This window comes from Toxorhynchites rutilus, chromosome 3 (assembly GCF_029784135.1).
Source record: "Toxorhynchites rutilus septentrionalis strain SRP chromosome 3, ASM2978413v1, whole genome shotgun sequence".
Taxonomy (NCBI): domain Eukaryota; kingdom Metazoa; phylum Arthropoda; class Insecta; order Diptera; family Culicidae; genus Toxorhynchites; species Toxorhynchites rutilus.
In genome coordinates, this window is record NC_073746.1 from 282,025,777 (window position 1) to 282,048,991 (window position 23,215).

The 23,215-nt window shown below is 40.4% G+C and overlaps 1 long non-coding RNA gene across 1 annotated transcript; it reads left to right on the forward strand.

The window, feature by feature from the left end:
• Positions 1-20,293: 20,293 nt before the first annotated feature.
• Positions 20,294-21,061, forward strand: LOC129780150 (uncharacterized). The gene is made up of 3 exons (XR_008743842.1): positions 20,294-20,503; positions 20,564-20,725; positions 20,803-21,061. It is a non-coding gene; the product is annotated as an uncharacterized LOC129780150 (long non-coding RNA).
• The last annotated feature ends 2,154 nt before the right edge of the window (positions 21,062-23,215 follow it).

The window sequence follows — 23,215 nt, forward strand, 5'->3', positions numbered from 1 at the left end:
TGTTACAATGTAATAGTGTTTAACAGATCGTGAGGCGACGCTGTCCAGCGCCCAATGTATTGCTGCCAATTCAGCAATATACACTGATACTGAAAACTGTGGGAGGTGCTGAAAATTTCGTTGAACACTCCAAATCCTGTGGACTCATTCATAGAGGACCCATCAGTGAAGTACATATTATCACAATTGATACGCCCATACTTTGCATTGAAGATCGTAGGAACGATCCCCGATCGATGATAATCTGGAATTCCATGGATTTTCTCCTTCATGGACAGATCAAAATGTACAGAGGAATTGATGTAGTCAGGAAAATAAACACGGTTGGCAATAATGTATTAATATCTGTATGGCTAAAAATACTGTGCTCGGCAGAAATTAAAAAAAATATTAATATCATCGTGAAAGTTTGTATGCAAATGTTTCCGAGTAGGGCTAACATGATTGTTTGTTTCACGTCGATGGGGAGTGAAGGTAGTTTTTCATCTGTATACATAAAAATTAACGTTTATCTGTTAAAATGGCTACCGAAACGAGCGTTTGTGTAAAAGGTTTTCAAGTCTGAGGAGCATTATTACGAACTATAAATTTAGCCAAATTAATTAATTAGCTAAATTAAGCTAAAATCTAAATAATTCTTGCAAACAATAAAGGTCAAAATTAACAGATATGGTATAGAGTTCAACTTACATTCTGCCCAACTTCTATAAGACCACCTTGAATATATTTCATTGTAACACAAACAGTTAGAATTTCAACAAGATATTTTCATATATTATTGAATGCTTAGAATAAATTATATTTAACGTCAATTTCGCTCAAAAGAGTCGTTTGTTTATTTATTGGACTTGAATACGATTATTTCAGCTGTCCAGTTTTTATAAGACCGTTTCAAAATGCATAAGTATTATCAATGAAAAATTCAAAACAATCGGCAGATTTACATGTCAATAAATGATAACCTTGCCATTTTGGTCAATAACCTGGAAACAATGTGTTGACATACTATTTACCAAATTCTGCAGAAACGAATTTCTCGATATTTTCCATGTATCCGGAATTGCGGCCCTAAATTCATCAACCGTGGTGTACTGCTTTCCCTCAGCGTAAATTCTACATACCAGGATCCCCCAAAAATTTTCAACAGGATTCAAGTCTGGGAAGCGAACCGGCTAGTCCAATAACTCATGCTTTTAATCCTTAATCCACTGCTTAGTTTCTTGCTGGTATGAATAGCGGCATTGTCTTGGTGGAATGTGAATTTTATCTACGATATCTACGCAAAACAGCAGGAGAGATGATTCCAGAACTTGTTCGTAATTCGTTTTGAAGGATGTGAAAGCTATCTTGAGTTTTCCGGTTGCACAGAATCCAGCCCAAAACCATGCACAAGCCTTCACCAAAGTTCCTGGTTGAAAAATACTGTTCCTTCTTTCTGTAAGTTACGCCAGTACTCATTGAAACCATCAGGACCATCCAAATTTAATTTTTTTTCGTCACTGAAAATATCCTAGCAAAGTTAAAAGTAAGAGTTCTATGCAGTCTTACACTGATGAACTTTCTGCTATGATATATAGCAAAATGTATTCTTTTGAAAACATTCTTTGTGATAACATACCATGTTCCACTGTCGCTTCTTGTGAGCTTTGGCAAAACTCAGACGTCTTTTGATGCGAGATTGTGTAAGATTAGGAGCTTTAACCTTTTTAGCTTTTTATGTAAGTACTTTTTACCAAAATTTGACGAATTGTCTCCCGATAAACATTTCAATTCAAAGATTACTATATTTGCATACGTGATTTTGAGGTATTCGAAGCATTTTCTAAATTTATTGATCAAAACAACTAAAACAACGGAAAATGTAGTTGTTCTTATACAAACTTTACACTTGAAAAATACAAATGACATTTGTTTACGCTCAGCGCTTGCACACACACATATGAAAATCATGCAGTAGTAGTTATTACTACTAATATCGAGTTTTTCAAAAAGAGTGCTACAATTTTTTTTTAAATAAATCAAAAACGGGTTTGGATATCAATGAAATATTTCATTCATTTGAAAGTACATTTGATGCCATTATGTATGGAACTCGATTTCTTTTGCATGGCCACCGCGGGCACGCTTGCAGAAGTCCAGACGCTGAACCCAATTTTCGACGGTTTTCAAGCATAAATCGGCCGATACTGCTGCAATTTCACGTTCGATATTCGTACGATATCCATCAATCGTCGCTGGCTTGTTGGTATAGACCGTAGACTTGACGTAGCCCCACAGGAAATAATCGCACGACCGAGGCTCGCTCACCAAACTTGGTTTTCAATAAATCGATTATTAAATTCGCTGTGTGGCTTGTGGCGCCGTTCTGTTGAAGTCACATATTGTCCAAGTCCATATCATACAATTCTGTCCAAAAATATTCGGTTATCATTGAGCGGTAGCGATTCCCATTCACAGTAACATGCTGGTCTTGATCATCACGGAAGAAGTACGGCCCAATGACACCGCCGGTCCATAAACCGCACCAAACCGTAATTTTTTCGGGATGCAATGGTGATCAATAACGCATATTTTGCTCATTGACGAAGCCATTCAGCCAGAAATGAGCCTCTTCGCTGAAGATGATTTTTCGATGAAAATCCGGATCATTTTCAAGTTGTTGCCCAGCCCAATTCACGAACATACGACGCTTCTGGTGGTCAAGCGTCTTCAGTTCTTGCGTCAATTTGATATTGTAAGGATGTAGGCCAATATCTTGTCGCAAAATTCGCCACAACGACGTCACAGAGATGCCCAACGCTTGAGAACGATGTGTGAGAGACTGATTTTGGTCCTCCTCAATTGATGGGCTAGCGGCAGCAATATTCTCGACACTATGGGCACTTCTTTGTCTCATTGGCAAGGGAACATTTCGTACTGTGACTGTGGATTTAAATTTTCCCACTAGACGCTCAATTGTTGGTCTGGCAGGACAATTATGACGACCATAAATAGGACGTAGCGCTCTAAAAGATGAAGCCATTGATTCCGAATTTCGGTAGCAAATTTTAATAATCTCGACTCGTTGTTGGATCGTATATCTTTCCATTATGAAATAGCAAGAGCGGGAAAAATTTGGCGTCGTTTAATGTCCCTATCGGTCTACTTTTGTAGTGTCCCTATTGAAATACCCGTTACAGTAGAATATAAATTGAAGCGTTGTTTGTTTACAATGATACAATGCAGCACGATCAGAACCTGGTCTTATAGAAGATGGACAGAGTGTATAAATTGCTAGACTTTGCCCTTTTCTAGCAGTGGCGCCATGGAAAAGTTCTTACCGTTTTTATAACCTTTAGTTCCAAACGCTCATTTAAGCCCAAAACAGAAAAGTTTGTAAATAATTCACATTCTTCCACGAAATTCTTCAAGTATGTGAAAGTAGTACCATTTATGCATTGTATGATTCCGATACTGTCGACCGGTTTTGAAGTGTGACAGGACTATCGTAACGTAAATCATTTTCAACGTCTTCTCGAGTAACTTTACATTTTGTAATCTTTTTTTAAAATGAAATAAAAGATTCAGTGTAATTCGTTTCTCTATTGTCGCACTTAACATTCACATTCGCAAACGCATTCGAAAAAAAAAGCTTGAAGTTAAACAGATGTTGGTCGCTAGCACAGGAGCTTGCGTACATGTTCTGTAGGTATACATGAAACAATGTCGTTGACCATGAATGATATTATTGTTAAACGTTCACATTTCAGAATTGCAAAATTTTTTGTAATTATTCAAAATATGCTTGTCACTCTTGTTCAGACAAGCAGCGTCAACTACTTCGTTCTAACAAAAGGTGGTATTTGTAAGACCAGTGAAACTCAGCTTTAGGCATAATTGTCGTTGCTATCGTTTCTACAATATTGAGCAATGAGCTTAATATTAGAACTCCGACAACGGCTGTTGAATAATTATTCGCGAGGAACTGGATCGTTGGATCTCAAAGTTTGTTTTTTTTCAGTTCCTGATGGAACGGGGAGGAATATTCTTTTGAGCAATCAAACACCGTGTGTTCTGGGTGATAATAGTGCTAAAAGCTATAACATTTATTGTAGTTAAGGGGTCACAATTATGTTTAATCAAACTTACATTGATACTATCCTCCCTTTTAGGTTAAATCCGAAATTCCATGCAATTCTAAGGGTAAATACAAATATTCTGCAATTCATTGTACATTCCATTATTAATATAAATATTTGAAATACTCAATTATCAAAACAGTGACTCACTTGAAAAAAAGAGATATTTATACTGATATTCGCATGCTCAGTCAACTACCTTGTTCAATAGATCAATAATTTCTATTCATTAATGACATTTCGCTTTGTAATGCTTTGACACATTAAACGCATCGTATTGCGTTCCGCTACGACCAAGGGGCATACAGTTCTAGAGCGAAACGCTGTTACATTTCCCCGACCCGTAAGACTGGTCAAAGTCCTCAAGGCCAGTTTTACTCTCCTTCAAATCCAATCGTGCCAGTTTAGCTACTGGTCGCCGTACTAGCCCCGAGGCTGTCTGGCCCATGGCTTGTCGAATCCGGCCATCTGGTTCAGCAATGACCTCCAATACCCGTCCTCGTGTCCAACCATTCCGGATGTCTTCTTCTACAACGATCACTAGATCACCAATTCCGATTGGCTCCACGTCATCGAACCACTTGGATCAACGTGTAAGGGTGGGGAGGTATTCCCGGTCCCATCTACGCCAAAATTAGTCCAGCATCACACGTCCCAGACTCCAGTTACTTCTACAGGCGAATTTGGACTCCACCAATGCCTGCGAAGCTTGAACCACCCCGCTAGAGCTCAGGAGCAAAAAGTGATTGAGAGTGAGAGCTTCGTGTTGCTCTATCTCCAACGGAATGAATGTTAATGGCCGTGAATTCACCACGCATTCGGCCTCGACCATCAGCGTAATGAGTGTTTCCTCGTTTGGAGTTCTAGTTGTGTGCATGGCAGCCAGTGCTGTTTTCACTGATTTCACTAGTCTCTCCCACGATCCGCCCATGTGTGGAGTTCCGGGCGGATTGAATACCCACTTGGTATTAGCGTTAGTGAAAACTTCTGCCAATTGGTCATCAATCCTCGACATCTCTCTGCGCAGTTCGTCGTTGGTCCTCACGGAATTGGTCCCTCTATCGCTATTGATTTCAATCGGTTCTCCACGACGGTTTATAAAACGTCTAGAGGCCATTTCACACGACTCCGTGGAAAGTGAGTGGACAACTTCGAGGTGCACTGCTCGGATTGTGAGACACGTAAACAGTGCTATTCAGCTATTCGTCTCGCTCCGGTTCACGCGTATGAGAGTTGGCCCGAAATAATCAAGGCCGCCGTACGACAAAGGACGCTCATACGCACTCAGCCGATCCACTGGAAGCGGTGCCATCCGTGGTATTTCTGGAACGGCCTTCCTGATTCTGCAGAGTGAACATACCTTCGTGATCTGTCGTACAATGGTACGGAGATTCGAGATATGAAATCGCTGTCGCACCTCATTGACGACAGTTTCGGCGTTTGCATGTAAGTACTTGCGATGGTACCACTCCATTAGAAGTTGAGTTGCTGGGTGCTCTTTTGGCAGCACTATCGGACACCGGGTATCGTAGGATACACATGTGGTTGCTACAATTCCGTTGTCCAAACGAATTACTCCGTCAGTATCGAGAAAAGTCGACAACTTCCGGAGTTTACTCGTACTGTCTAGCTTTGCCTGTTTACCTGGAAACTTGTTCTGAACTTCAGTCAGTGTTTTTATTTCCTCCGGATAGCCTTCCCGTTGAACTAGCCGCCACAGATATTTCTTCGCCTTGGAGAGTACTGTTTGAGATAATTACTTCCTTTTGCCTTCCATAGACAATTCGTCCAGTACCGTTGCAGGTACCCGACCGCCCTCCAGAGGCGTTGCCAGTTAGAGAACCGTGACCAATTAATGACGGTTTCCCCAGCTACTGTCTGGTGAACTAAACAAGATTTCATCGCCTCGGTTGTTGTCTCTAAGGATGGTCTAACGTCAGTTGGCCATTGTTCCTCTGGTAACAGGAGATATTCTGGCCCGGTAAACCAGCGGCCACTCGATGATAGGCTTGAGTCACTCCAGAACACACAGCTGTCGATCGGAAGTGAATGGAAATTCATAATGTTCTTCCGCAGTCTCACTCCAATGACTGCCGCCATGAACTCCAGCCGCGGGATAGAAATCGTTTTGAGGGGAGCAACCTTGGTTCTTCCACCAATGATCGCACACTGGACTCTCTCGGAAAATTGTGTTCGTAAATATGCTACGCAAGCATATGCATCTTCCCCAGCGTCTACGAAAATATGCAGCTACTTCAAGTATTTACACCAGAATGCTAATCTGGTGTAAATACTTGAATTCTGCTGTCCATTGAGTCCACCGCTCACAAAGCTCTTTCGGTATCGGTTCATCCCACCCTGTTTTTGCGCTCCAAACTTGCTGGATTGTGATTTTTCCAAATACGAGGAAATGAGAGAGTAGCCCGAGTGGGTCGAAAAGGCTCATAACGGCCTGCAAGATCTGTCGTTTCGTAGGATGTGCTTCCTCTAGTCCCACTGAGTAGGTGTATGTGAAGACGTCTTGCTCAGGACGCCAGTACATCCCAAGCACGCGTTCGGTTGAGCTAGCCTTATCCAGCAGAAGACATTTTTCTGAACCAGGATTTCTTTCCCCGACCCGTCTTAGGACGTCTTTGGAGTTAGAAAGCCACTTTCGAAGATAAAAACCACCGCGTGAGTGAACGTAGCATACATCCTGAGCCAACCTCACAGCTTCCTCCACACTGTCCGCACTATCAAGGTAATCATGAACATAATGTTTCCTGATAATGGCATCGGCTGCAGCGGGGAAATCTTGTTCGTGTTCGGTCGCATTTACATTTTTGATGTACTGTGCTGTACATGGCGAACAAGTGGCGCCGAACATCGCCACGTCCATGAGGTAGACGGTCGGCTCCTGACTCGGAGCATCTCGCCAGAGAATTCGATGAGCATGTCGGTCAGTCCGTACGTATTTTAATTTGATGGAACATTTCCATAAGGTCCGCACAAATCGCAATTCGTTTTTCTCGGAATCCAAAAAGAAACCCTAGCAGACTGTTTAATAAGTCAGGTCCCTTCATAAGCATGGTGTTCAAGGGAACACCGTCCACCATCGCAGCAGCATCACAAAAGATCCGAATTTTGGACGGCTTCTTGGTGTGTATGGTAACACCTAGCGGTAAATACCATACATCCTTCGTCGCTTCATGCAAGTACCCCTTAATCCGGTATTCCGCTAGTTGCCTCTTCACACTATCTCCGATCACCGCATCTCTTCGAATACGCCGTTCCAAGCACTGCAAGCGACGCATAGCCATCGCATAATTATCCGGAAACTCAAAGTCGTCGAACTTCCACAGCAGACCACTTTCGAACCGCATGCCAACCCGCTTTGTCGTTTCAGTGAGAATACGAGTCGCCCTTTGTTCCTCCTTCGACTGTGGAATTCCCACATTGTCGACCGAGAAATATTGTTCTACCATCTCGTGTAGGCTCTGATCACGATTGCACTCACAAATCAGGAAACTGTGAGCGTTTTCAGCGTTTAAACTAGAACCAAATATGGTCAACCCCAACCTAGACTTCGCTGCGATGGGATCGCCTGCTCTGCCCTCACATATTTTGAGAGAGGCCGTGACATGTGCATGATTGTTTCCAATAAGGGTGCGAGGACGTGCATTAGTATAGTCCTTTACAGGCAGTCCCTTCAGATGCGGAAAAGTTTTGGAAAGCTCCGCATATCGCAAAGTCTGCTGAGGCAAATCCAAGCTGCTCACCGTACGGACAATGGATATTTTACCGAATTGCAACCTCCGGATATTTCGAGTCAGACTCGTCGTGATTTAGCCTCCGATCTTTTCACATTCGCCGTCCATTGGAGGCACACAGGAGTGGTTCTCCCGTTACCCCAAGCTCCTTCACAACTCCTTCGTCTATCAGCGATGTCGAAGAACCGTCATCCAGGAATGCGAATACCGATACTGCCCGGTTGTTGCCATACAGCGTAACGGGGATAATACGAAATAAAGCCCGCTTCTCAGTTTTGTGGTAGCTTACAACTGCTTCGGATTCTTTGGGGTTGCTTTCAATTTGGGTGGAATGCAACAACGGTTGGTGCCTGAACTGACAGCCACCCACTTCACATCGCCGCTGTGATTTGCAGGGTCTTCTCCCGTGAGCACCTAAACATTGACGGCAGAGGCAGTACTGTTGGATCGTCTTCCATCTTTCTTCCACGCTTTTCCGGCTACAAAGGGGGCATTCCTTCACCCTATGGTTGGGGTCCTGACACAGAAGACACGCTGGTTGGGATGAACGATTTTGATTCACAGGAGTATGTGGGCCCTTCCCTTGCTTCGACGATTCTTCCACCATGTGGGATCAGCAGAAGGACTTATCTTTTCCTACCTTTTCAGGTTTTACTGCTCGATGCTGTTGGACTACATGCTTTCTTGGATCGAAAAGAGTAACGTCCGTCGCCGCCTGAACTAGCATGGACATATATTGACTGAATATACGAATATTCACCTCTCCACAACGTTGTTCATACAATGACCAGTCGAATTTGAGGTTCGCGGGAAGTTTTTCAACTAATTCGGAAAGCAGCATCGGATTATTGTAGTGTGCAAGCTGACCGCCAGCTTCCAGGTGATCGCATAAATTTTGCACTGCTACGCCGAACGCAATCAGTGAATCGAGGCGATCATTCTTAGGCGGTGGGACTGATCTAACCTTCTGCAGTAGGGTATGGGCAATTCTGGTCTTCCATACATCATCTCCAACGTCGCAATTACGTGTGGAACACCTGCTGGTAGCAGTAAGCGACTCCTTACGACTTCAAGTGCATGACCCCTCAAACAGCGTTGCAGTCGGGCTAAATTTTCTGCTTCCGTGTACCCACACACTTGGAGTTCCGATACGAGCTGATAAACAGTCTTCAGGATTTTCCGAAAAAGGTGGCAGTTCTCTGGACATTACTTGTCTGGCTGCCAGTTGCTGTGGTGTTGGTCCAAATCCGAACCCAGGTGGCAGTGCTGAGCTCGTGAAATAATGAGGCAACCCATACTGCTGCCCAGTTGTTGCTGGTTCGGAATTTGTAAAAAATCCGTACGAAGATGGCCTTTGATTGCCCTGGGTCGTTGAATCTCCTGGCAGGCCTACACCTGGTAGACCTCTGTTGTCTGGTGGAATTTGCTGTACACTATGTGTAACTTGTGGAACATTCGCGTTCATCGTGCTATATGTGAGACGGTCGAGCTTCCCAATCGCAATTGACAATACACCAGTGACTCGATTCAATGACTGAGCTTGATAAACGGAGGAAAAGGGAAACTGTGGATCATTCCGAACAAGAGTCGGCGTATCACTATTAACCGTTTGCTACCTTCTGTTTCTAATCCCTGATTACTACTTGGCTTACTTATAGTATTGATCATTCCACAAAAACTAGTATCTGCATTCGATTCTAATGGAATATCTGCTGCTAGACTTTTCGACAGTTCCAGTTGACTCCTGTTGACCACCCGCGAGTGCACCTCCGGCTGAACATCGTTTCTAACGGTAGTCATGGTCGCGACGACAGTCGTCTGTACTGCTTCAGGCGATACAGCTTTTCTTACCGGTTAGGTGGTATGTTGAGGTTCAATCTTCCACTGCTCCACCTTACTGAAACTGCTTTGTTGGGACCGTAGGCTTATCCCATTATTGCTTTCATCGTCCAACTCTTCCTCTTGGATTCGGAATTTCTCGTCCAAGATCGCCTTCTCTAGGCGTGACCTGCTCGATCTTGGCATCCTTTAGTAGTCTCACCTGTTCATGCCTTAAAGCTTGTTCTCGACGTTCCTGCTCCAACATTTTTGTGGTTAGAGCCTTTTCGGCTTCGAGTTTTTCAAGCTGTACGCTGGAGGTGGAAGAAGCTGCTACACTGCTGCCCTTACTGGTGTTTCGCTTAAGCGACTTCGTCCGGGATCGACCATCGAACGAAATCGTGGGCGGTGGTTTTTGACACCTTGGGCAATTGAAGGTCCGATCTGCTGCGCTTATACCTTCATCAACACCTACGGAATCGTAGTGCCACCAAACCTCACAGTGACAGCAAGAAACCATACGCTGATCGTTGGGGTTATCACATGCCGGACATTTGGATTCATCCGGTGTAGCACAACGTGCGCTCCGTGTCTGACGGGATGACATCCTCGATACCAATCTTTTAGATTTTGTAGGAACGGGGAGGAATATTTTTTTGAGCAATCAAACACCGTGTGTTCTGGGTGATAATAGTGCTAAAAGCTATAACATTTATTGTAGTTAAGGGGTTACAATAATGTTTTATCAAACTTACATTGATACTATCCTCCCTTTTAGGTTTAATCCGAAATTCCATATAATTCTAAGGGTAAATACAAATATTCCGCAATTCATTGTACAATTCATTATTAATATAAATATTTGAAATATACAATTATCAAAATAGTGACTCACTTGAAAAATAGAGATATTTATACTAATATTCTAGCTAAGTTTCTAATTAATTTCACTATTCTCGCGTGCTCAGTCATCTATTTTGTTCAATAGATTAATAATTTCTTTTCATTAATGACATTTCGCTCTGTAATGCTTTGACACATTAAACGCATCGTATTGCGTTCCGCTACGACAAAGGGGCATACAGTTCTAGAGCGAAACGCTGTTACAGTTCCGTTTCATCTAATATATTTTTGTGCACCTGAGTGAAATATGTTTTGGTTCGGCATATATGTATCAGCCGATGTGTTAACATGCAAAGCAATTGTTTAACTAACATAGCTACCTAGTTAATCGTGAGCCGGATAATCAACAAGTTTCAGGAAAAGTTAGTACAGCTGTAAGTTCAGTATATAATCTGAAGTTAATTGAGGTCGCAACTAATAACCGATGGCAGTTTTTGAAATTTGTGTAACCATACGAACATGAAAATATTTTTTAACTATTGGTCTTGAAGCAGTTATGATCGTATTGAACTGTTCGCTTTTTTCCAATTCGCGTGTAGAATTCAAAAACGATCATTTATATTACTCCAATAGAATTCCCCTGCATATCCAGTATCGCTTGCCTTCACTGATTTTTTTCCATTTTTTTTTTATTTTACCTTTCATTTCGCTATATTACTCTTCCACTTCTTTTCTTTCCACTTGCACTCTGTACTCTTATTCCGGTACAATCAATTTATGTTTTTATTGAAATTTATTATCAATTAAATTTCCACCGCCGAGATACTTTTCTTTTCGATTCCGCCTTACCATCATATCGGTGTAATTTGTGACAAGCTCACTTCCGGAATTATCATCAATTCGCATGTACGCATAATGCGGTCTACCATTGCGTTTTGTGTTATACTAAATAGGCCTCCTGGTGCGTGTGTCCATTTCACTGGCCAAAATACCCTTCATCGATCCTACCGGGAGTTTGTGCGCAAATAAATATAATAATTGGCTTGTTTCCTTTTCTCACCCTCGCAAATATAGGTGATAAATTTAATAGGAGACTTTCGCGCTCAATCCGGGCCCATATTCGGCGAGATTGTTTACGACTGATTGTAATCGATTCAGAGAAAGGACTGAAAGTTTCTGGCCCACATTTGAGGCTTATCAGTTGCCAACAACAATATGGGTGAGCGAGATGTCTTGGAGGTTTTATCTTCCGGAGATATATTCATATATTTACGCGTCAATTGAGGGAAAATATGCAAATTGATTTCACCAGGAATTACAAACTATTTTTCACGATTCAAATTCGCATGACAAATTGAATCGGGCGAATTCGACCGGAGATCGAAGACAAGCGCGTGGGCATATGGCGTTCGTTTTCACTTTCTCGATTTTACGACACATTCGTGTGAAATTCATCCCACTAGCTCCGCGAATGTCGCCGTCTGGGTTCGGGTTGCTTGGCGTTTGAAAAGTAAATCTGCTAACAATGAACCAAACAAAAAAAAACCACGATAAATTAAGTCTATCAGACGGGCACGGCGTTCGTTGAAAAGGAATTTGCACTCGATTCGATCAGGAGTTGCGATAACTGCGCTGCCAGTAATTGCGCATGCGGATTGGTGTTTGCTCATCTGATTTGAATATTAGGTCGCATTTTGCACCTTTCACACAGAAATGGGTGTGCGGCTCCACCGAACGACGATCGATCTTTCCTTTCTTGTTGGGGGATATGGCAATTGTGACGCCTTTCGCTGGGTATTGTTTGCATTCACGCGTGCGACGACGCGTTGTCTTATTTGGGATGAGTGATATGTTGATACTTCATGGCATTTCAGTTGACGCATGGTATGTTAATCATCATTTGTTGGTATCCAATTGCTCAAATCCAATTTATATGTGAAATTATTATTTTCTCTTGAGTAATTTTTTGAATTTTTGAGTTTGAAGGTATGTTTGAATCTGCTGAGATACGGAAAGATTTCAAGCCAACTCGGCCAGTGATAGAATCTCGGAAATGATTTAAAATATGTGGGTGCGAATCCGGTAAGGGTGTGTAACAGGCTTTGGCGGTGTACGCTAGTGTGTTGTCATGCTGTATTATCACTTAACCACGCTCGGTTACACTCTGTATTTACTGTTCCAATGTTTTATACCCTCATGGTCTCACTACACACAAAGACCCATTCCAGCGTGATGTGACAACGTTTTGACTCACTAGAAACAGGGGGTTCTCGTTTCCATGTATAGATCAAACGATTTCCATATAGTAAACGATGTCAAAGTAAAATTGAGAAAATTTCCTAAAAGAATCTTCAGTTGGAGAATATTTTACAGGATTCGCTCGTTGCCATCCCATTACTTTTGTAACGCGACAACACCTGTCTTTTCACGGTTTCGGACTTTTGAACATTAATGATGTATTTTCAGTTCCGTTTCAAAACATAGAAATAAACTTTGTTCTATGATTTGAACGAATACTGTATACTCAGTTTTTCAAAAACTCGCAAGAACTTTGCAAAAATCAGCATGCATCGTGTGACGTGACAACACGTTCTGTGCGAAAAAACAGTCTCCACAAGGCGTTGCATTATATCCCTCTCGATCAAATCCTGTCTGCTCACTATAAATCTCATTTTTTAAAATTCTTATTCGCTTAACCATGAGTACATGCTAACACTATCGTTCTCGATCGTATTGTGGGATTTCATGCCATTTCCAGTCTTTCAGAGTCGTTTTTAATGATCCGGAAGTCACCATCTTCGATTCAAAAATGCCATCGGAATACGATGTTCGACTTCTGCTGGTTAGACCCTTGCACCCAGTACCCATATCGTATGAGTGTTCCATATTTTTAATACTATTATATCATTAGTAAACCGGAAGTCGAAATAATATTCTATTCTATATTCTGGAATCTACTTTCATCTATTGTTGACAAATCATAGAACAAAGTTCATATGTATGTTTTGAAACGGAACTGTAAATAATTAAATTAATCATTAATGTTCAACAGCCCGAAACAGCAAAAAGTCAGGTTATGTTACGTCACAAAAGTATTGGACTGACAACAAGCCAATATAACTATGAAAAATACTTCAACTGGTGATTCTTATAGGAAATTTGCCCAATTTTAGTATAACATCGTTTAATTTTGTGTGATTTATACAAAACAAGTGTTGTAGTGAGTCAACACATTGTCATGTCACGCTGGAATGAATCGTATATGTTTCGTTACGTGACAACAACTTCTTGAGACAGTTGATACTCATCTATTTGTGGACCGATCTTAATAAAATTTTGTGGGTTGTTGACCCTCATTGTTTGCTCAGAGAAACCCAAGAATAAAAATGTTTGAACTTAGGTTAGGTACTTAAAAAAAGCTCTATTTTTGTGACGTGACAACGCTTCAAAATACCTGTTTTTCAAATGCTTATTTCACATAGATTAGAAAATGAACCCTAAGTCTACCCACGGCTCTTCAGTGTTTTATTATCCATTCAAGGGAATATAGCCATTGAAGTTTGGTTAAGCAAGTGCAGAGATATCTTAAGAAACATAAAAATAGTTAAATCCTAAAATATTTTAAATATAATTATGTAGTTTTTTTACTCGTCTCTCTCAAAGGTTGGTGCATGAGAATCGAATTCGTTTCAAAGAATTTATGTTATAACGTTTTCAATTTTTTTCTATGCATTGATTCGAAATTCGGTTCTTGGGTCAAAGCATCGTCTTTCGGCCGTCTTTTGGCTTTGCAATGGATGAGCTGACATCATCAGATGAAAGCCATGTGACCCTATCCTACGCATCTTGAACATATTTGCAGAACGTTTATTTTCGTGCTAGAAAGTCCACAGAATCATGAAGCAAAGTTATATTCAACTGGGGATAGTCAGGGAACTATGAAGCCATCGGTCTTCGAATTCAACTGGAAATGAGTTTTTGCTTCCTCCAGCCGTTCTCCGTCAACATGAATCAACAGTCATTCGGGCCCTCTCGTCGCTAGTTATTCTAACGAAGCGACTTCACGGCAAATTGAAGTTACTCCTTCAGACTGAATTCGTTTCTCTTTATGTATCATGTATGCATGTATCAACGTAAATGGAGTACCAGGTAGATTACATAGCTTGTGTGATACACACACTCTCCAGTACAAAGAAGCTTAGTTTAAAAACGTATTTATTATTTTAAAAACATCATGTGTGACATGATGAAATCATTTTTTGCCTTTTTTTGGCTACCACTACATGAAAAAAGCGGAGAGTAATACACTATTTAGGCCGTGCATGTATCGATGTTTGAGATCACGGTGCATAAACAATGGAGCCGTCCATTAATGGTGTAACTACTTTTCTGCATTAGGAATCAAGTTTTCGTTTCACTTTATACGGACGTTAAAACAAGATTGTGTATGCGAGCAAAGAGATTCATGTCAAGGTAGAGTAGTGGTGGTGGATTGAAGTCAGGTTCAATGAAGAGGCAAATTTGTATTCATTCGTTACGTGAATTAGAATAACCATCTGTTAGAATATTTCATCTTTTGACGCTCGTCAAACCATTTCTAGTCAATTCAAGACATGTTGACGGCGAATGCCGTCGAAGTGTCGAAGTGAAGCGACTGAGAGGAGTCGTTTTTCATGTTTCGTCGTCGAATATGTTTGACCCTGGAAACACACATTCCGTGTATATTTTAAGATCCAACTTCATTTTATAATGTGGTTTAATATCCTCGTGCATTTGTATAACAGCGCCAGTGGTTATGTGCACAGCGTGGTGGTGTGGTACAGCCTTCCAAACCAGCCTGCCTTGGTTCAATCCTTGCTTAGCACCGTTTGGATTTTTTTTTGTACAATTCCAAACTGAGATTCAGTCTGAAAGAATGAGAGGTTGGCTCCACACGTACAAACATTCCAACACTTTTGAAAACACAAGAAAAAGCATTCTTTTGCCAAAGTGAATATATTTTCTGGTCACGCTAATTTGGGTGTAGTGACCAACTAATCTGGGTTGATAGTCTTCTAAGGCCGCGTGTAGCAAACAAAATGAGAGAGTACAACTGAGAATTTGAAATAACCTTACAAGCAAACGATGTGCTTCAATCGTTTTTTGACGTAGAACTACGTCTTTTATTAAGGGTACCAAATCAGAAAACTGGTCACGTTTTTATGAAATAAAGATGAGAAAGATTTTTAATCCCTCTGGTACAGATATAAATGTGGCAACACTGGCTGATAATTCTATGGACCATTTATAATTTTTTTTCTGAGAATTAAAAAAAACCATTTTGAGAAAAATGAATTTCTATTTAACTATTTTTTCAGGCATATTTGTTTTAATTTTTGGTGTTTTTTTTATGAAAATTCAAACAATTTTCTACATTTCATTCTTTGACTAAAATTTAGTAAAGATATTATAGTTTATAGTTTCATAGTTTTTGGGTTAGAATTTTTTGTAAAAAAAATTAAGAAAAAAGTAAAGTAGTCGATTCTTGTATGAAGATTTCAAGTATGCAAAGTTCCTTGAATAACCAATGTTTTTATTATTATTATTATTTTATTGTAGTCAATCAAAATTGTAAACTAATACATTCTTAATACTACTTAAAACTACTTACTTAAAACTAAAAAAAACTAAAGAGAGCTGGCTGGATTATTTATCCGTTTAATTCAAATAACGATTTTAACAACAAATTTTTTATTTATTTATTTATTTAATTATTTCGTCAAACCAGCGTAGACTAAATATGCTGCCCAAACATTAGAGTGAAATTTAACTATATCTTATTCTATTCAAATAGTCTTTGAGCATTGACCTTGACATGGTTACATCAATTATTTCACTGTGTTCGTTACAGAGGCTCATCATACGATTAATAGAGCTATATTTGGCATAATTCATTCTTCGGTAATCTATGTAGAAAATGTTAGGGTTTCTCAGGTGCTTAATCGGTGCGTAAAAATTTAGGTTTCCTAATATTTCTTCTGAGTCCACTCGTTGTGATATGATGTCAATAATTAATAAAATCATGGAAGAGTTCCGACGTTCTTTTAAGCTTTTCATATTGATTAGTATGCAACGTGCCTCATATGGAGGGAGATGGTATGAAGACCAGCCTAGTTTACGAAGTGCAAATAATAGAAATTGTTTTTGTACAGATTCAATTCTGTCTTCGTGTGAAGTTATGTAGGGGGACCATACAATTCTACAGTATTCGGGAATTGATCTGACGTATGTTATATACAATGTTTTTATTGTGTACGGATCGTGGAAATGGTAACTAAAGCGTTTGATGAAGCTCAACATATTATTTGCTCTATGGATGATTGTATTATAATGGTCAACGAAGGTTAGTTTTGAATCTAAGACCACGCCTAAGTCTCTTACTCGTTGACATCTACTGATGGGTTGATGGGTTGAGCTTAACATCATTGTTCAATGGTGTTCTTCTTCTCGTAAAAGTCATCAAAGTGCATTTCGTAACATTGAGCTGTAATAAACTCTTACTGCACCAATTATTAACTATGTTAATTCCATTTTGTAATGTTTGAGAGTCAACTTCATTCTTTATTTCCATATACAGCTTCATATCATCTGCGTAGATAAGTACCTTAACACTATTAAGAAAAACGCAAACGTCATTAACAAATAAAATGAACAAAAGTGGCCCCAAATGAGAGCCTTGAGGAACCCCGGATGTAACAAATATTGGTTTTGAAATTTCCCATTAAACCTTACTATTTGCGTTCGGTCAGTCAAATATGATTTCAATAGCTTGACTTCTATCCCTATTTTTTGAAGTTTAAGAAGCAGTAATGGTATATCAACACGATCGAAAGCCTTACTATAGTCAGTGTATAGAGCTTCAACTTGATTACCATTATCCATTGCATTCAAAGTGAATGTGACAAATTCCAGCAAATTTGTTGTTGTTGATCGTCCTTTGAAAAAACCGTGTTGCTTATTCGTAATTCGTGTCTTTAATAGTTGGAAAAGTTTTTGGTTTATTATGTCTTCAAAGAGTTTTGGAATGCAGGAAAAAATTGCTATTCCACCGACAACGTTTCACTGCAATCAGAGATGTAGCTGTCAATGGCCAGTCGAGTTGACATGAAATTCGTCAGACGTTTTCTGATACTGGAACATTTCCGAAGACACTATTGGACACGAAGACATGAGAGGTATTCGGACGGCATCTAAAACTCGATTGAAGCATGAACATGCTGGTATGGGCATTCCACAGAGACTGTTCTTAGTATCAAATGTATCTGTTATTGTTCATCTGTTTGGATGCCCATTGTAGTAATAACAATCCAGGAAAAGCAATGTTGAAAAAAAGTTCAAATACGAAATACTCTATTAGTAAAGACTATGACAGTGTATCCGGACAAGTTACTGTAATTGGATTGACGCTTTGAGTGTTTTTAAAATAAAAACATTTTTCAGTTCAAACATATTGGATTAACATGTTCCATCTTCCTAACTAATTGCATGAAAGATAACCGACCACCCATATACAAATAACAGCCAGCTGAGTAACAATGAATGCATTCAAAACACCGCTTTTCTGTCTGGCAGGCGGATAATAAATATGTCTTTTCCCGGAACGTTCACTTTCGATCGTTTGTTGAAAACATCAACCGAAACCATTAGTAACTACCAAACAGAGCGACTTGATGTTCAATTGTATTCCCTAACGAAGTGCGTGACAATCCTTCATGTAACGAATTGTACGGACCAACACGTACCATAAACGTCACTTACTCTCCCCGAAAGAAAATGTACACACTGTCAATCGTTTCCATTGATTATTTGCCATGTAATCCCACTTGGCCTTGACGCTGCGTATGATGCCTTACTTCTCGGCCAAATCCCTGGCGAACGTTGGCCCTGGCGTTGGCGTCTCGAAACCATTCCACCGTGATTGCAGCTTGGCTAATGCCCGACTGTCCGCCTGTACAGGCACCAATGGGTACCGCTGGCAAATCTCATTGCTCCCTTGCCAGTTCTGCATGAGCAAACGCGCGAAGAGAAAGTTGACCGAATATCTTTCGTTTCCTTTTTCCACATCTTGGTCTCGCGGCCGATCCGAACCAAGCGTTGAGATTTGTATGTATTATTTCTACAGGAGCGCCGCGCCGGGCTTTATCCGATCGCGCAGATTGTGTCGAGTCTTCACTCCAGCTCGCCAAATGCGGCAGTGCCGGTGAGTGACGGCGGGTTACAAAACCGATTCACCGATTAGTGTCCGCTAGAAAGGAAAAAGGCAGCGAATGGAATGAAATAAAGTTCGCTAGTGTGTTCAACGAGTAGCTGAGTCTGGCTCAATGTCTCTTACTTAGTATCCGTGCCACCGCGCACATTCCATCTTTATCGCTTCCGAACGGAACTGGATGTTGTTGGTGGCGCGATACGGCCGCGGTGCGTTTCGAGATACTAGGCCAAGGTAAATGACCGCTGCAATGTGATCGAACGAACGATAAGTGGTGGCCATCGATTGATCGGTTGAGGGGATGATTGGGAAGTTTAGTGTATTACCCTACTTATCACGGAGTACAACAGATCGTTGCATTAAGTTAAAATGTGGTCTTTCAGAAGGGATTGAAATAATTTTCGCACAACATCAAATTAGTCGTCAAATTCAGAATAATTTGGCAATTGGTCGATTATAACTGGATGCGCACCTGCCTATTATTACACAACACGAGGATAATGGTTGTAGCTTTCGTCTCATCATAGCTTTATTTTGACGGACGACTATAAAAGTAGCGATAAATACTAATGTCCCCTGTTCCCAAGTCCACCTCACAACCCCAGTTATCCGCCACCTTTCTCCGTGGTTACTATCGCGGTTATTAGGTGATAATGACTGTGGTTTTTCTCGTCACAAGAGCGCAGTCTATCTTCCTACAAATGGGCGTATGCAAATCGACTAGCTCACTCGTACGTCAACATGTCGAACCGGTGTACCAATCTAGTCGGCTTCTAAAGTACCATGTACCGCATGTATAGTACTCGAGTTACTCACTTGCCTACAGATACCGTACCCGTAGATCTCGACAAGCACCATATGCACGCGGTAGTCGACCGTCGAGTTTCACCGCTTTTATCGCTCTCTGATTGTGCGGGGAAGTGTTTTTATTTTTTTTTCTTCAACGCTAGCAAAACCCTGCCTGCCGGTTCGGTTGCGAGAAAGTGAAAACTGTGAACTGATAAGCCCCTCGCAAATGACTTAACTGACGCAAATGGCACCACATGTTGCACGAGGGTGCATGCGGATGGTATCTATTGGAAAGTTACTGAAAAGAGAGTAACAACGACCGGTGTAGACAGGTTAAATGTTGAGAAAAATTGATTCACTACTGTCATTAGTAGGAATCAGTTATTGTGGATGATGGTGCAAAAGATATTTACTTTTAGAAAGATGGAGTTATCTTGGATATATGCCACAGGCCAGGCATACTCTCAAATATATAAAAACAAAACCAAAACCAAACAAATCACATTGATCGAAACGAATTACTACCGCTCGACGGTAAGGCCCTAATTCTTAAGGTGAGACCAGAATGTCGCGTTATACGACGCATCGCTACAAGCGTGCTTTGACAGTTCATTTTGAATATGTGTGTTCCCATATGATCGTTCACAATGATGCGTCGCGCCATTTGCTCCTTTGTACTAAACGCTGATTTTTGTTCTAAACTGATTGCGTTAAATATGCCAATACGTTGTTTTTAAAAACATTCAATCGATGTCGTGGACACAACAAGAAAAAGATTTTTCTACGTTTTCAGATTTGTTGACAATCAAGTTTGAAACAAATTTCATTGAATTAGTGGAAACAAACGAGTGCCTATGGTCGAAGGAACATCGACTGTATAAAAACAGCCACGCAAAGGAAAAAAAAATGGACTGATGTATTAAAAGCACTGAAACAAGGAAGTAAGTTGCTAAACATTATTTAAATATTAAGACATCTTTTTATATGGTCCTCTTTTGCAGTGAAATGGCGATGAAAAGAAGATAGAACAGCCTCCGCGAGAAATATATTCGCGGAATAAATGCGCTATCAAAAGCTTAAGTTCAGGATCAGCTCCGACTGCAATTCCATCATGGTCGTACTTTTAAGCAACAAAGTTTTTGAAAACACATCCGCAAAAGAAGGTAAATTATAACTACAGCTACAGTAATACTCGACGGCTTAAACAACAAATTTTTTTTATTGTATAATTCCGGCGAAGCATCTTATGCGCTGAATACTGTTCTGGTTGCCGGGGGTGAACGCGAAACTCCAAGCAAAAGAAACAAACGTTAGCACAAAGCTATTGATTTCAGTTCAGTTCATGGTGAGAACAATGTGTGCAGCAGAACCTACGAGACATGATGTCCTCGCAAAATACCTTTGCGAATCGATTGAGAAAATGCCGATATCGACTGTTATACCGTTGGAAGCTGAGTTCTTGGACTGATGCCTCACCGATTTTTATCTGAATAAGATCGTCGACCTCAATGAATCCTCAAATGTTTAAATGTTTTATCAATGGGAATGCGAGAATAATATAAAAACGAAATTGATGTTCTAATTGTTTTATTTTTAATTATCTTTTACATAACCAGTAAGCGGTAAATCAGATAGCTGATACGAAGCCTTACTAGAATTGCTTTCTATTTGAATTTCTGTAACAGACAAATCCATAAGAAATGAAACTTGAGAATGCCATTCTCTCAAAATCAAAGATCCTTCACAACCCTCTGCACTCATAAAGTTGTGGAGCAGAATTTAACCATTTTGGTGTGATGGTAATTGCTATCATAAGGTAGGTTGAAAGGTAATGTTTACTGAAAAAATATATTACGTCAATCCATCATTCCTAGTAAAAGTTTTGGTTTCCGTTTTAACTTAACCCGAATTTCAACTTGCCCCGGTGTACCTTACATGGTCTTAAAACAAAACTGAAATCAATTGTAGAGTATAATCAACCCTTTTCTGCTACGTCACGAATTACAATGTGCTATTGAATTGTGAATAGACTATTTCAAATATGAAAAATAAATACAAATGTATTCAGAAAAAAGACCTTAACACTTGCGTCATCAACAAAGAGGCGAATAAAAAACTGTATACTCTCATTTCGTAACGTGCGATAAGTTAGGGTGTAATTTTGAGAAGGTTTTTCATATGGCAGCTGGTGCCAAACCCGGAACGATAACCATGAAAAAAACTAGCGTAATCCACCATTACAACCTTCCCAATTTGTTGCTGATTACGTGTAGCGGAGCAGAAGCAGAAAGCGTTGAAGATAGTGTTACATCGCAAATTGATGCTACTGATGATGAGATCGGACGGGGAAAATATAAATTAATTTAATGATGGAGTATTGGGAAGTTACAAGAAAGTTTCATAACCGTTTATTACGAATAACAATATCGAGCTCATTCAGAAAAATGAAAGATTATCTATAATTTCTAAAGTGTATATAATCTTAAGCGTGTTAGACTTTTCCTGGCAATGATGTTAACACGAAAAATCAAAACAAAACAGTTCGCATCACATGACGCTTGTTTGACACGCATCGTGTAATAAGTGTTCGGTAGAGCATTTCACTAACAGGGTAAAAAATAACAATGCATACAGAGTAGTTTCCACGTATACCAATAGCAATGGTTGAATAATATATTTTATACTTAGGCAACCAATGATCAGGTGGATTTCTCTGCAGCAAAGATTTGACTGTTTCTCGTTGCTGCCATTGGATTTGTCATAAAATTTCTAATTATTCGAGAAAGCTTTCACTTTCCGAAAACATGCAAACCTCTCGGGAAAGCATCAAACATAATAATAATGGGAACTAATGCAGAAAAAATGGAAATAAATGAGCGCGATAAATCCGCTCCAAATTGTTCGCGTGTTACACCATCGTCAATCCACAGCTTATCTGCGCCTCTTCACCAGTAGCCGAAAACATGTTTCAATTTGTGTCTCCTGGCGTTGCCTTTCCGTGGCTTTCCATCAATCGGAACATTTCAGCCTCAAGCTGTGAAACGCACCTCTTGGATGCGCCATTCTTGTCTCTATCGATATCAAGATATGAATGCTATTTTTTCCGCTGGCTGATTGCATGCACCATTTAGCTCAACGCCACCACTTGTTTGCCGTTTGTCTGCCCATTCTCACATGCATCGAAGCGAAAGGAGATCGAGAAATCAAAGTCAAACAGTCAATCATGCTTTGGGTCCGTTCGTTGGCTCCGCTCTTAACCACTGGCTTCTGAATCGAACAGAAATTTCAATCGACCAACTGCAGCAAGATGAAGCTGGAGTTTGATAACTTCGTCCCTTTGAAGTGGTGATTTAAATTGTGCATTGAATACAAAAGTCTCACAATTACAATATTTTTGTAGTGCTATACAATAATGCGGTCATGTCCTGGCCAAGGGACCAGCGGCCAGGTAATTTGTCTTGGAATTGCTCGATAGTTACTTGAAGCCGCGCAGTATATCAACCGCCTTCACAGGACATGACAGACGTCGAGTTTGATTAAATAGTGCCTGCACCTGTTCATTCTCGAGATGCCGCTATCCTGAGACCGTCTCAATTGATTGATGGCAACATAATCGGAGAGTTAAAACACGTATACCATATACGACGATCGAG